Source organism: Tenrec ecaudatus, chromosome 1 (genome assembly GCF_050624435.1).
Source record: "Tenrec ecaudatus isolate mTenEca1 chromosome 1, mTenEca1.hap1, whole genome shotgun sequence".
NCBI lineage: Eukaryota > Metazoa > Chordata > Mammalia > Afrosoricida > Tenrecidae > Tenrec > Tenrec ecaudatus.
The window spans coordinates 100,784,062-100,796,800 of record NC_134530.1 but is presented as its reverse complement, the minus strand read 5'-3'; the positions used below and the strand labels follow the sequence as shown (position 1 = coordinate 100,796,800).

The following is a 12,739-nucleotide window of genomic DNA, read 5'->3' as shown; positions in this document are numbered from 1 at the left end:
ATCCAGGGGATCCCCTTCCAAACAATGACTCTCTCTCCATCCCTCCTCTCCACATGCATGTCCACAGATCCAGGGGATCCCCTTCCAACCAATGACTCTCTCTCCATCCCTCCTCTCCACATGCATGTCCACAGATCCAGATCCTCATCAATCTCAAGAGATGGGCCATACTGTAGTTGTTAAAAACTTTTTTTTTAATTTTGTGTTTCTTATTTAAATTATATTACTTAACTCTGAACTTATTTACTGTGAAATTTATGTGTTATGTTTTGTATAAAAAGGCAAGGTTAGGTAAAAACTTTGGTGGTCGTGAACAGATTAATCAATTTTCAGTTATTTTTGTTTTGTTTTTAAGGTCACTTTATTGGTGGCTCTTACAGATATTACAACCATCCATACAGCAATTTTATCAAGAATATTTGTACATATGTCAACATCATTATTTTCTAAACATTTACTTTAAAAAATACTTCTATTTGGGGCCTCTTACATCTCATTACAATCCCTATATTCATCTAGTGCGTCAAGCACATTTGCACATATGCCGCCATCATCATTTTCAAAGCATTCTCTTCCCACTTGACCCCCTGATATCAGTTCCCCATTTCTTCCTCCTCCCTCCCCCACCAGTCCTCCCTCGTGAACTCTTGATAAGTTATAGATTATTTTTTCCATCTCTTACATGGCCCCTCACCCATTTTTCTGCTATTTGTCCCCCTGGGAACGGGTTCTAGGTTGATCCTTGTGATTGATTCCCCATTCTCCTCCTACCCTCCCCTAATCCTCCTGGTATCTCTATTCTCATTTTTGGCCCTGAGGAGTTTATTTATCCTGATTCCCTGTGCTGCCGGCTCTTATTTGTAGGAGTGTACATGCTCCATTCTAATCTGATTTGTAATGTATAACTGAGGTCATGATAGTGGGGTGAAGGAAGTATCGGAAGCTAGAGGAAAGTTGTGTGTTTCACTGGTGCTATACTGCACCCTGACTGGCTCATCTCTTCCCTGTGACACCTCTGTGGGGGGATGTCCAATTGTCGACAAATGGGTATTGGGTCTCCACTCCATTCCCCCCTTCCTCACATTCACCTTGGGTATGGTTTTATTCTGGGTCTTAGATGCCTGATACCTGATTCCATGGACAATTCACACAGGCTGGTGTTCTTGTTCCATGTGGGCTTTGTTGCTGCTGAGCTAGATGGCCTTCTGTTTATCTTCAAGTCTTTAAGACCCTAGACGCTATATCTTTTGGTAGCAGGGCACCACCAGCTTTCTTCACCACATTTACTTATTTCTTATTGGAAATATTAATTTGCAACTCAACTGCCTCTCACCTTGACACTCCTTCTAGATCGGATTAGTGTCGAGGACCGAGGTCCATCTACACTGTGGATTGTCAGAATAATAAGCAAACCTGTCTAGGATGAAGTACAGCCACAATGCCCCCTAGATTCAAGGAAGATGAGATGTCATGTCACATATTTTGGACATGCTGTCAGCATAGACCAGGCTCTGGAGGAGAACACCATACCTGGTAAAGTAGAGGGTCAGAGAAAAGGAGGAAGCTCCGCAAGGAAATTTAGTGACACGACAGTTGTGCGGAGGATGCAAGATCAAGCAGTGTTTGTTCAGTTGCAGATAGAGTTGCTAAGAATCAGAACGGAATTCAACATGATACCCAATAGCTACAACACAGAGATCAACTGGCAATGGCCTGTTAAGATCTTAAACCAGTTCCGGTGTAATCAACTTCCAAACATGACCACCCAAATTTTGTCAGAGGATATGACTGCTCCATGGGGGTTTCAAAGGCTGGATTTGTTTGTTTTGTTTGTTTGTTTGTTTGTTTTGGGAAGTAGATCTCTTGGCCTTTCTCCTGAGCACTTCTGGGTAGACTCCAACCTCCAACATGCTTAGCAGTTAAGCATGTTGACTAAAAATTAGAGACTTCTGAAAGATATTGAAAGGTACCCAAATTGATCCTTCTACTATTTCCACTCATCAATTACCTCCAGTCTATATAAAAGAAACTAGCGATTAATGACAATTTGTAGTATTCGGTGAAAGTCTTACTTTTGTCCCCTCTGTATGAGGTGAGACGAGAATGCTCTAGTCCTGGATCGATTGGAAGGAATTAGAAATGACCAACAAAACTGAGCTAATAAGTGAGTGTGAAGACTGACTTCATGGTCTCTTAATGGCGGTCCTTATATTTTAAAGAAACAAACAAGCAAGGAGGCTTATTTCCATTAGAACATTCAGAGGGCTGGGAAATGAGAAAAATCTCTGGGAAAAATAGCATGTGTCCTCTTATGTGGCATTCATGATTACAGAAAAGTATACTTTGGGAAAATGCTCCCAAAATGATGACTGTAGCTAAACAGGCCCTCCCTGTGTGTCCTTGGGCCTACTTGGAAGAGACTCTTGCACTGTAGATGGCCAAAGTATCAAAAAACAGCTAGAAACACACAGAGGTATTATGACTACGTCCTGCGCCACCCCATTCCAAGCCTCATAATTACTTGGAACTTCAGGAATTTAGAATATTCTAGCCTTATGTGGATGACTTCACTGGGTCTCAGTAGCCCCATTCCCCTGACTCAGCTCACCAGAAGTATAAAATAGAAGCCCCAGAATGCGCTCCCTTCTCCAAAGTGTCCTGTCCAGTCCTTTGTTCTTCCGAAAAACCAGTGCTGTTCCTTGATATTTGTAAGCCTCCAATGTAATAAAATCAAATCTCCCAAATTGGCTCCAGGTCAGGTTTTCAGTCTCCTGGCACCAACTCTCCTTAGGGGTTAGAAGACCACATAGTTTCTCATTACTCAACTGGCAAAGTATTTCATCTTGTAACTGTAATATCACCATTTTGGAAGGGGGGAAAAAGGTATGTTTTTCTATAAGTTTTGAAAGTTAACTAGACTTCCATTGTTTCATAAGAAACTTATGTTTTGCTCTACCTTCAAACTCTCTATACCACTACTCTATTACCTGCATAACCAACAAATAGTTTACCAAGATAGGTCAAGGTGGAGCAATAGTGGAAGGAACCTGCTTCCTGTTTTCTGTCCCTGCATAAACAAATTACCAAACATATAATGGATTAAAGCAATACTCGTCTATCAGCTACCATTTCTGTGGGTCAGCGGTTGGTGCACCTGTGTCGGTACTATGGTCAGAGTATCACGGGGTTGAAATCGGGATTTAGGGCACTGTGTTCTCCAGGAGGGGCTGTGGATGACATTCTTCCATTTGTTTTTTGTTGTGGACAGAATTCAATCCATTTGGGCTGTAGGATTGCAGAGTGTTTTCCTGTTAGGTGTCGAGTAAGAATTTCTCTCTGTAGTAACTCACCACAACTAACCCCAATGTAACTGTTAGGTAGTCAGAGACAGAAACCAGGAGTTAAAGACTGGAGGGCCTACACAAAATCAGGCCTTTGAGACAGGAAACCAGTGCACTTGGGAAGACCCCAATCTAGGTCAGGTGGACTTGACTCAGCCAATGAAGTCAAGCAGTACCCTAGACCACGCCTCCATCACAGGGCCCTGATAAACCAGAAACTTGCAGACCACCTCCTGTCCCCCCACCAGCTGTGCCTCACTGTGCTGCGGCTTCTCTGGCCTCGGGTGGTCACGTGTGGGCATGAAGTGCCCTGAGGGCGCCTGTGTAAAACCTGTGACTTCTTCTCTCTTATAAAAACTCACTTGGATCACAAACCAGACGTCGGCATTATTTTTTTCTCATGCAAATGCAGGGACAGAGGTATTTCTAACCCAAAGAATCTAGCACTTTTCTGGTGCCTGTGACTCGGAGATACAAGCTGGAGGGTAAGCCAGTCTGGACCTTTCCCCCAAGACACGTTGCCGATGTTCCCAGAACTGGCTCTGTGGAGCCGCGCATCATGTATTGTGAGAGCCCCGTCCCTCATGCCTGTCTTTCTATCTGTCCTACCTTTTCTATATGGGACTGGGGTCTGCCTTCCTGTGTTTCCAGGGGCGTGCCTGCTATTCACAACCTCGTTCCTCAGATGCGATGGAAATGCTGACGCCTGCAGGGTTGGGTAGTTTGAGTCCCCAAAGCCTTTTTGAGTTTCTGTGGTCTGCTTTCTGCTGTCCAGCTAGATGAACGTGCACACGCACAAACTTTGTTGGTCTCTGCAGACCCCCGGTTCTGGTGGCTTGCCCACCCCCCCAGGGTGGACTTGGCCACTGTGGAGGCAGCCATTCTCTTGACCACGTGACCCTCTGCTCCCTGGCAGGATGACATCACCCAGTGGCTGCCACCATTTTTGATGTGGGACAAATGAGTATGTGACCTTGGCCAGGATGGCACCTGATGCCCCAAACACATGGTGTGCGTGTGGGGGCGGGGGGGGTTGCCCCCAGGGTCAGACACTCCCTTCCCACCTCCTTGCCCTTTAGTTTTCTCCTGGCATTACAAACAAGCTGCTTGGTACTGTTGGGTTATTGGCTGTTTGATTTAGTGTCCTAGTTTGGATTTGGGTTTGTTTGTTTGTTTATTTTATTCCTAATGGGTGGCTTTTCATTGCCGAAGCCTCAAGCCTGAGTAACTATTAACTTTCCTTTCTCAAGGCCTTTCAGCAATACTGCCTTCAGCACATTTGGGGGACAGTTCCTGGTACAGTCCCGTTGTGATGTGTGTCAGCCAAGGATCCCTATTTCCCTAAAAGGTCCCCTGACCAATCGCTCCTCCCTTCCATAGGTTAGGGAGCCTGTCATGCCAGTGGGCACCTTTGAGGGCTATTCGGAGGCCACCCCAAGCAGTGGGCTCGCCATCAGAGGTGGTGAGTTGCTCGTGCCAGTAGTTCCGTCCATTGGCCCTGTGTGGTCACCCACACCAGTGGCCATTGCTTGCTGCCTAGAAAACAGTCGGGACCCACTTTGCTGTCTAGGAATGGGGTCTGCGACCCCTCCCTCAAACAGGGGCATCTGCTTGAGGTGCCAGATTTATGGCACGCTAGGGGCCTGCACTGAAACTGCAGTTACTGACCTTGAAGGATTGAGGTCTCAGTAATTTTTCTGTTGTTGTGTTTTCTAGATGGGGATTGTCGGTTCGATGCTGACGGAAACCCACCTTGGCTGCATTCTATCTAATTGGGATAGATTTGACCCAGAGAGACTGGCGCAACAGAAGCTGATTCGTTTAGCAATTCCATCTGGCCACAGTACATATTGGGGAAAGAGAATCATGGCCGAAGAACAGCACCCTTTCCCTTCCAACCCTGATTCAGCTAGAACATGTCTGTGGAAGGATGGGGAGGTGGGAGGAGTTCCCTTCTGTGAGAGCACGTGTCCTTTTGAGGAGCAGGAAAGACCTTTGTCCTCAGGGCACCCAGGACCCCCGACGGGACCCTGAAGCTAGGGGCTACTCTTCCCCCAGACCTGAACCTGCCAACGTTCAACCCTGAGCAGAGACAGCTGGGGAGTTTGGTGCCAGGCAGTCCACAGGCCTTTCACCCTGATTGCACTCAAGCAGATTAAAAATGACCTGGGCAGTTACTCTGACAAGCCCAAACAGTACATAGAAAGCCTCCAGCACTCACCTGTGATTTTACCTGGAAGGACGCGATGGTCATACTGGGACAGACTGTGACAAACCTTGAGAGCGAACAAGTGCTCAAAGGTGCTAGGAAGGTTGCAGAGGAGTTACATGTGATGAATGATAAGTCCCCAGTGGGACTTTTACTGTGCCTTTTACTGACCCTGTCTGAGATCACAATGATACCAAGGACGGGTGGGCATGGGAACGTATTCTGGTGTGTATCACAAGTGGACGGAAGTCAGGTAGGCAAAAGGCCATTAATTATGCTAGAGACAGCGATTCACCAGGACCCGAGGAAAGCTCCATGGGTGTCTTAGAGCAGCTAAAAGAAGTCCTGAAGGATCACACTGCTGTAGATGTAGATTCTTACGAAGGACACGTCTTGCTTAGTGACAACTGTCTCATACACGCTGCACCGGACATTTGGAAGAAATTCCCGAAGTTAGTGCAAATGCCTGAAGGGGTTACCCTAGAAGAGATGGTTGCTGGTACTAATGCTACCTTTTACAATAGGGAACAGAAGGGGGAGGTGCAGGCCCGGCAAAAGGAGAGAAGGAAGACATCAGGCATGCCCAGGTACTGGCTGCACTTGCTAACTGCCCATCAACCACCTCCCAGGCTTCCCAAACCCATGACCAAAGTGCCAAGTGCTATGTGTGTCAGGATCCGGGCCACTGCACACGGAACTGCCCTAGCCAGGACCACCCCAGGGCCATGCCACCCCGACAAGCAGGCTGGCCACCAGGGTGTCCCTTGTCCTATCGCAGATAGCCAAGAGGGTTCAAAATTGGTAAGTTCTCTTTGACACAGTGACTCTGTGTACCCTATCTTCTTGCAGACTTTCCTGGGTTGCTCAATGGTTTGCCTGTAGAACCTTTACGCTAGATTTTTTTTTTCTTCAGTTCTTTCTTGAGAAATGCTGAGTATGTTCTTCCCTTTTCATTCCTAACTGGGTATCTTTGCACGTTTCATTATAATATTTTGCCTGTTGAAATTGTCTATTAATTTATTATTCTATTTATTATTTTTTCCATCCACTTTAGCCTCTCTCTATATAAGTGCAGTGTCAGAGTCCCTTCTGATGTCCACTTTGATCTTCTATTGATTTCCTATCTCTTCTAATTTCTCTAGGTGCATTTACTCAAGTTAGCATTTGACTCCTGTGGATTGGTTTTGATTTTCTTCAACATCAACTTGAACTTGCTCATGAGTAATTGGCAGTCTGCTCAGCATTTGGAAGGTCTTCTCCTCAGTGTTGATACTATGTATCTTATTGTTTCTTCATATTGATGTTCCAGTTTTATTCTTGTTTATTCCATCTGCTGAGGTCCACATGTGCCGTCATCATTTACATTGTTGGGAGGAAAAAGCAAAAATCAAACCCACTGCCATTAGTCAAGTTAACTCCCACTCATAGCAGCCCTCCAGAGCAAAGTAGAACTGCCCCTTTGGGTTCATGCTACTGTAATTCTATAGGAGAAGAAAGTCTTACCTCTCTTCTCTGGAGCAGGGGTTGAGTCAAAGTGTTGGATTTTCCGTTTGTAGTCCAATGCAAAAGGGTTGGAGCTAATGAGAGCACAGTGAGGTTTTGTTGGGAAAGGGCATTTGTGTTATACAAGTTATTGGTCTTGCTAAATTCTATCATTATCTCTATCCAAAGCATTGTTTCTATCATTAAGGTCATACTTTCCAACTTCCAATCCTGTCTCTTTCGTTTCATCATTCACATTCCAATCAGAAGTACTTATCAAAACATATTTATTTCATATTTGATCAATTTCAGAATTTAAAAATTGGTAAGGCCCTTCAATTTATTCATCTTCAGCGTTTGTGTTTGTTGGATGAATGTGAATGGTCTTATTAACTGTTCTTCTGTGCAGGATATTATCCTGTCAGGATAAATCCTGAGAAGTCCTTTCTGGTGATGAATGGATTGCCATTTCTCTTCAATTTGCCATTTTCAGTACTGTAGTAGAATATATGATTGTCCGATTCAAAATGACCAATACCAGTTTATTTCAGTACACAAATGCCTAAGATCTCCACGTGTTCCATTTCATTTTTTATTAATTCCAATTTTCTTAGCTGTATGCTTTGTACATATAATATTTTAAGGTTTTGTGTCAACTTTGCTGGACCAAGATTCTCAGTGATTTGGCAACTAAGATTTGGATATGCCTCAGGATGAGATTTAACACAGAGTAATCACCTCCACAATGATATCTGCCATAAACAGCCAATTACTTGGAAAAAAGTTACCTCAGAGACAAGGTTGGTGGAAAATCTTGCTTCAGTTTTTCCTCCCTGTGCATCCTGCATGTGATATTCAATCTGGTTCTTTAAACTTGAGACAATTACCTACTATCTGATGTGCCAACACTGATTTCATTTTTTCTATAGTCACAAACCTGAACAACTGACCTTGACTTCTGTGGTAGTTAAATAATCTGTTGTCAACTTGAGACTATTAAGAAGGAAGGTGTGGAGGTTAGCTTGTCAATCAGGTCGCAGCTTGATTACCTCAGTGGAGGCACTATGCAGATAAATAATTCGCTAGAGGGGGGACACACACGCTCTCCCTGAGAGACTTTCCTGTTGACAAGTCACCTGGAGCTGTGCTTATGGTAGTCTGAACTTTGGAGCTGGACGAGCTACATGAAGACACATGCCATTGCTAAGAAGCTTCCACTGCCACTGAATCAACAAGACTTTCCACCCACTGACCTGTGATCTTCCTGCACTCAGCATCATTGCATGTGTTGCATGAATCTGAAGAGGACTTTATAGATTAGTATGGGACATATGAGCTAAAATCAGACTTATGGACTTGATCTGAGCTGGTATATTTTCTTAATATACAATTGCTCTTTGATATAAAGTTTTTTCTTATACACAAATTCATTCACCTTTTCAGTTACCAGGCAGTTGCTGTTGATGTTGTTGTTTTCAGTCTTGATTGAATTCATTAGTTTTCTGGTGTCAAGAGAAACCGTCAGCCTAACATCTGACTGCTAAACTTGGAACATATATGAGAATCACTGATTTTGCTTCACTAGAGAACCTAGCTTAACACCGTATATGTCACACCTAATTTATCAATGGTTGATTTCAACTTTGTCTTCTCACTTTGAGTCATACAGTATCTGAAAACCAAGGTTTCAAAGGTTTGCTTCACTCATTTGATTAAGGTCAACCATGATTTGAGGAGGTAGCTCTTTCTCAATTGTATTTTTTTTCCTCCAAAATTGTACTTCAAATGTTTTTCCATGTAAAAGTCTCATCTTCTGACACTATAGTAGACAATTTTATATGACTATCATAAGATATTCACAGGCTAGTTGTCAGGATTGGTTTGTCTGTCTCTTCTTTCTAGTTGGCCTTGGTCTGAAAGCTCCAGTGAAGGCTACCTGCCCATCATAGGTGACCGTACATGTGTATGCAGTACTTGCGGCACCGTCACACTAACTGCCACAGTACAACAAATCGGCAGATGAGTGATGGCATAGATATAGTCATCACCATATCTTCATGTGGCTATAGTGAAAATTTCATGTGAAAACTTCCCAAATGTTTTATGTAAGTCTAAAAGCTTATCTGAACCACAATTCATAATTATGAGCTCTTGATGGTGCTCTATTATAGCACCATTTTACTCTCTTCATAACTAGTATCTTTGTGTGTAATCATGTGTTTATTTCCTTGTGTGCTCACTATCTCTGTGAGATCTTAAACACAAATGTACAGAGACTATAACAGTCTAGTACTTTCTGAAGTTCAATGTCTTTTCAAAACCTAATATTAAGTTGATATCAGTAACTGTGTGTTGAATAATTAGAAATATGTTTAAATGAGAAAATATAAAATATTCTAAAGCTCAGACAGCTTCAGAGTAAGAATTATCAAATTCAGATTGAAAAATATGAGCAACAAGTCCTTATTTATATGCTCATTTTGAGAGTACATAACTTTCTTGATTGGTGTTCAAAGATACTTATATTTTGCATAGATTTATGAAGACACAAGTTTATGCCATGCAAAGATTTCTCCTGTAATTATTTCTATATGCCTACCAGATGAGCTCTTCTCCTAGACAGTGTCAAACCGTAGCTATGGGCTATTTTCCTCCCTAATACCTCTATAAATCAATGCTTCTTATAACGTATGTGTATGTTGTATTTATCTTTTCCCATATTCTTTTCTATCTGTTAGTTACAGTAAATTTGTGCAGAACAGAAAAGTCTTTATCTTTGTGGTCAAGGATTATAAATTGAGAAAAAGCAATCAAAATGAGTAAATTTTGTTCTCCTGTATACAACAATGCCTATTTTCCCCATACTCTACCATTAGGTTTTGTAAGTCATTGCAAAGGTTACACATGATGCAGAGCCTCGATTCATGAGTAAAGGTTTGGCTAGGGAAGTTAGCAGGTTAAAATGCAGATAAGAAATAAGCAGCAGACAGTTGTTCAGTCAGGAAATGTTACAAAATTATTTCAATGCTGACAAGAAATAGGCAATGGGTTTGCCACTGTACCGTAAGCCTCAAGCTCTGTGGTTCAGCGAACCAAGCTCTCTAAATTGTCCAGAGGCACCCACACCAGTGAACTTCAGCTTGAAGGCACTCAGTTCCATCCCCATGGATCATCAAGCCCAGCTCCACTAATTAGTATCCAGAGGCACCCCATCCCGTAGGCCAACTTCTGGACCCAAATTGCCCAGCTTTACTTGTCCTGTGACCTGGGAAGTGCATCCTTCTGTCTCATGCTCTGTCCCCTGGTTCTTTTGCCACTGCTGCTGCTGCTGTGGCTGCTCCTTTGTCACTTGTCTGATGTCACAGATGTTTTCTAGATGAAAGAGGTGCTTTGCAGGGATCCCACTCCACCCCTGGATCTTGCCTGTGGTAAGGTTCCCTGAGGGCTGCTTGTATATCCAGTAGGATGGCGATCAAAATGAACCTTAGTAATAATTATTCAGAGATGAATCCTGTCCATGTCTTACCCCATCCTTCTTAGCCAAACTCATGCAGGAAAACGTAATTTTTTTGGAAGTTACAAAGACTTTGGCTAAAAGAGCCACAATAAATAATTCACTACATCTGCACAAGGTGAAGCCAATTGAGGAATATTGGGCACATAGATTTCCTATGGAAGTCTGCAAAGATTTTTACTAAACAGAGGGTAAGTTCCAATATAACAGTTCTGCCATCAGAAGATTGTATTATGCTCAGACATACTCGGCCTCATTTACTTACTGAGTGGCATTACATGGGTCTCATTTTGAACTAATTTCTATTAGACCACCCTTGTAGGCTCTCCAGGCCACTTCCCAGTATTTGAAGGGGAACATTCATTGTAAAAAGAAATCCCAACCCCCTAAAGCACATCTACTGCTATAGAGATGATTCCAATTCATAATGACCCCTTAGGACAGGGTAGAATTGCCCTTGTGAGTCTCCAAAGAGTTGACAGGAGCAGAACGCTTTACCTTCCTCCCACAGACTCGACAATTTATCCAATACCCAGAAATGCATATTTATTTTTCTAGAAATATCTCCAAGATTTAGTGATATATACATAGGTACCCTCTTGTCTCTTTCTTTGAGATAATAGATTTTAACCCATCTGACAAAAATGAATTATTCTCTTCATTGATAGTAGAGAACATTTTCTTGCATAATCCAAAAGTAAAAGTTATCTTTGAGAATAAATATGTCTGGTGTTCCCCAACTTTATACCAAATATTTTAAGGGACTCCTTAGTAACGTCTCTTCTTTTTTTTCACCCAAACCATTTTATTAGGATATAATCCAAGTTCCATACCATCCCACAGTTCACATAAAGCAGTATTGTACAATTAATTGCTACCGCTAAAGGTACTCAATGCCATTGAGTCTATGCTGACTCATAGTGACCCCCAGGGGGTTTCTGAGACTAGACTGTAATTCAATGGAGTAGAAAGCCAGTCTTTCTCCCGCCGAACTGCTGGTGGCTTCCAAGTGCTGACCATGCAGGAGCACTGCCTAGTAGGGCTTGTTCTTTGTAACGTTTCTTCTTGTTGCTGTTTTAGGTGCTGTTTTCTGTTTTTGGTAGAAACAGGCATATAGAAATTAATTATTAACCTTATGGAGTACTTGCTCCATCTCAAAACTCTAAACTGTATAATGGTTAGTGCAATAAGAGACACTGGATAAATCTTGAAAATCCAGCCAGTCCCATGTCAGACATCTACATGGGTCTTTCCTTTGTGTGGCTCACTGCTGTGTACTAGACAACTGAGATAGCGAATTTATTGTGTAGCATGGACGATAAATACAAGTGGGATTAATTGAAGGGCAGAGATATAAATGGCTTGGTGAGCCTTGCCTTTCTTGTCTCTTGCTCTTTGCTCATCAGACCAGTGTGCGGCTGCCTTGCTCATTTTGTGCCTCAATTTACAGGCTTCACTACCTGTGGGACACCTAACCTGTGGACTGTGTCACTGTAATCTGAGGTCCCTTTAAGACCACATGATTGAAATTACATCTCTTGAGCTGGGGACTGACAGTTGGTGACCTGACTTACAGTTCGTGACCTGCCTTGCTGTTTGCTGCCTCTGCTGCAATAGCCTAGCTCTCTCTCCAAAGGACTACCTGGCGGCCCTCAAGACTTAAAGGACTGCCAGTGGTTCACAACTCTCTCACGGAAGTGAGTTTCACTGAGCCATTTGTACTGCTTTATAATTTAACTGTTCATTTCCTATATTATATATCTATCTGTTTATAATTTAACAGTTCTTTTCTTGTGTTATATGCATGTATATCTATCTATCTATCATCTATCTATCTATTTATCAGCAATCTGCTTTATCTCTCTAGAGAACCCTGTCTAACACAACACAAGGATAAAATTTGTATTTGCACCAAGAAAGTAGCCATAAACATTTTCCTGTAAGTGCTCAATTCCAGCTCACATTCAAAATAAAATAATTTGCTTGAAACATGATGTCTGTTGTAACTAATAAAATATCCACTCCTTTCACAGAAAATAAATATAAAGAGAAAAGTACCCTAATTTCAGAGGGACAATAAAAATGGGAGGGCATCAGCACGGTGTTTTATTTTCCAAAACTTCATTTATTTTTGTATTTATATTCGCTAGTTTGTAGTGAATAGTTTTTGCTAAATTAGGAACTGACAGCTTA

The 12,739-nt window shown here is 42.4% G+C and overlaps 1 pseudogene; it reads left to right on the top strand.

Annotated features, from left to right (window-relative positions):
- The first annotated feature begins 5,865 nt into the window (after positions 1-5,865).
- Positions 5,866-12,739, top strand: part of LOC142431908 (elongation factor 1-gamma-like) — a 69,077-nt pseudogene continuing 62,203 nt past the window's right edge.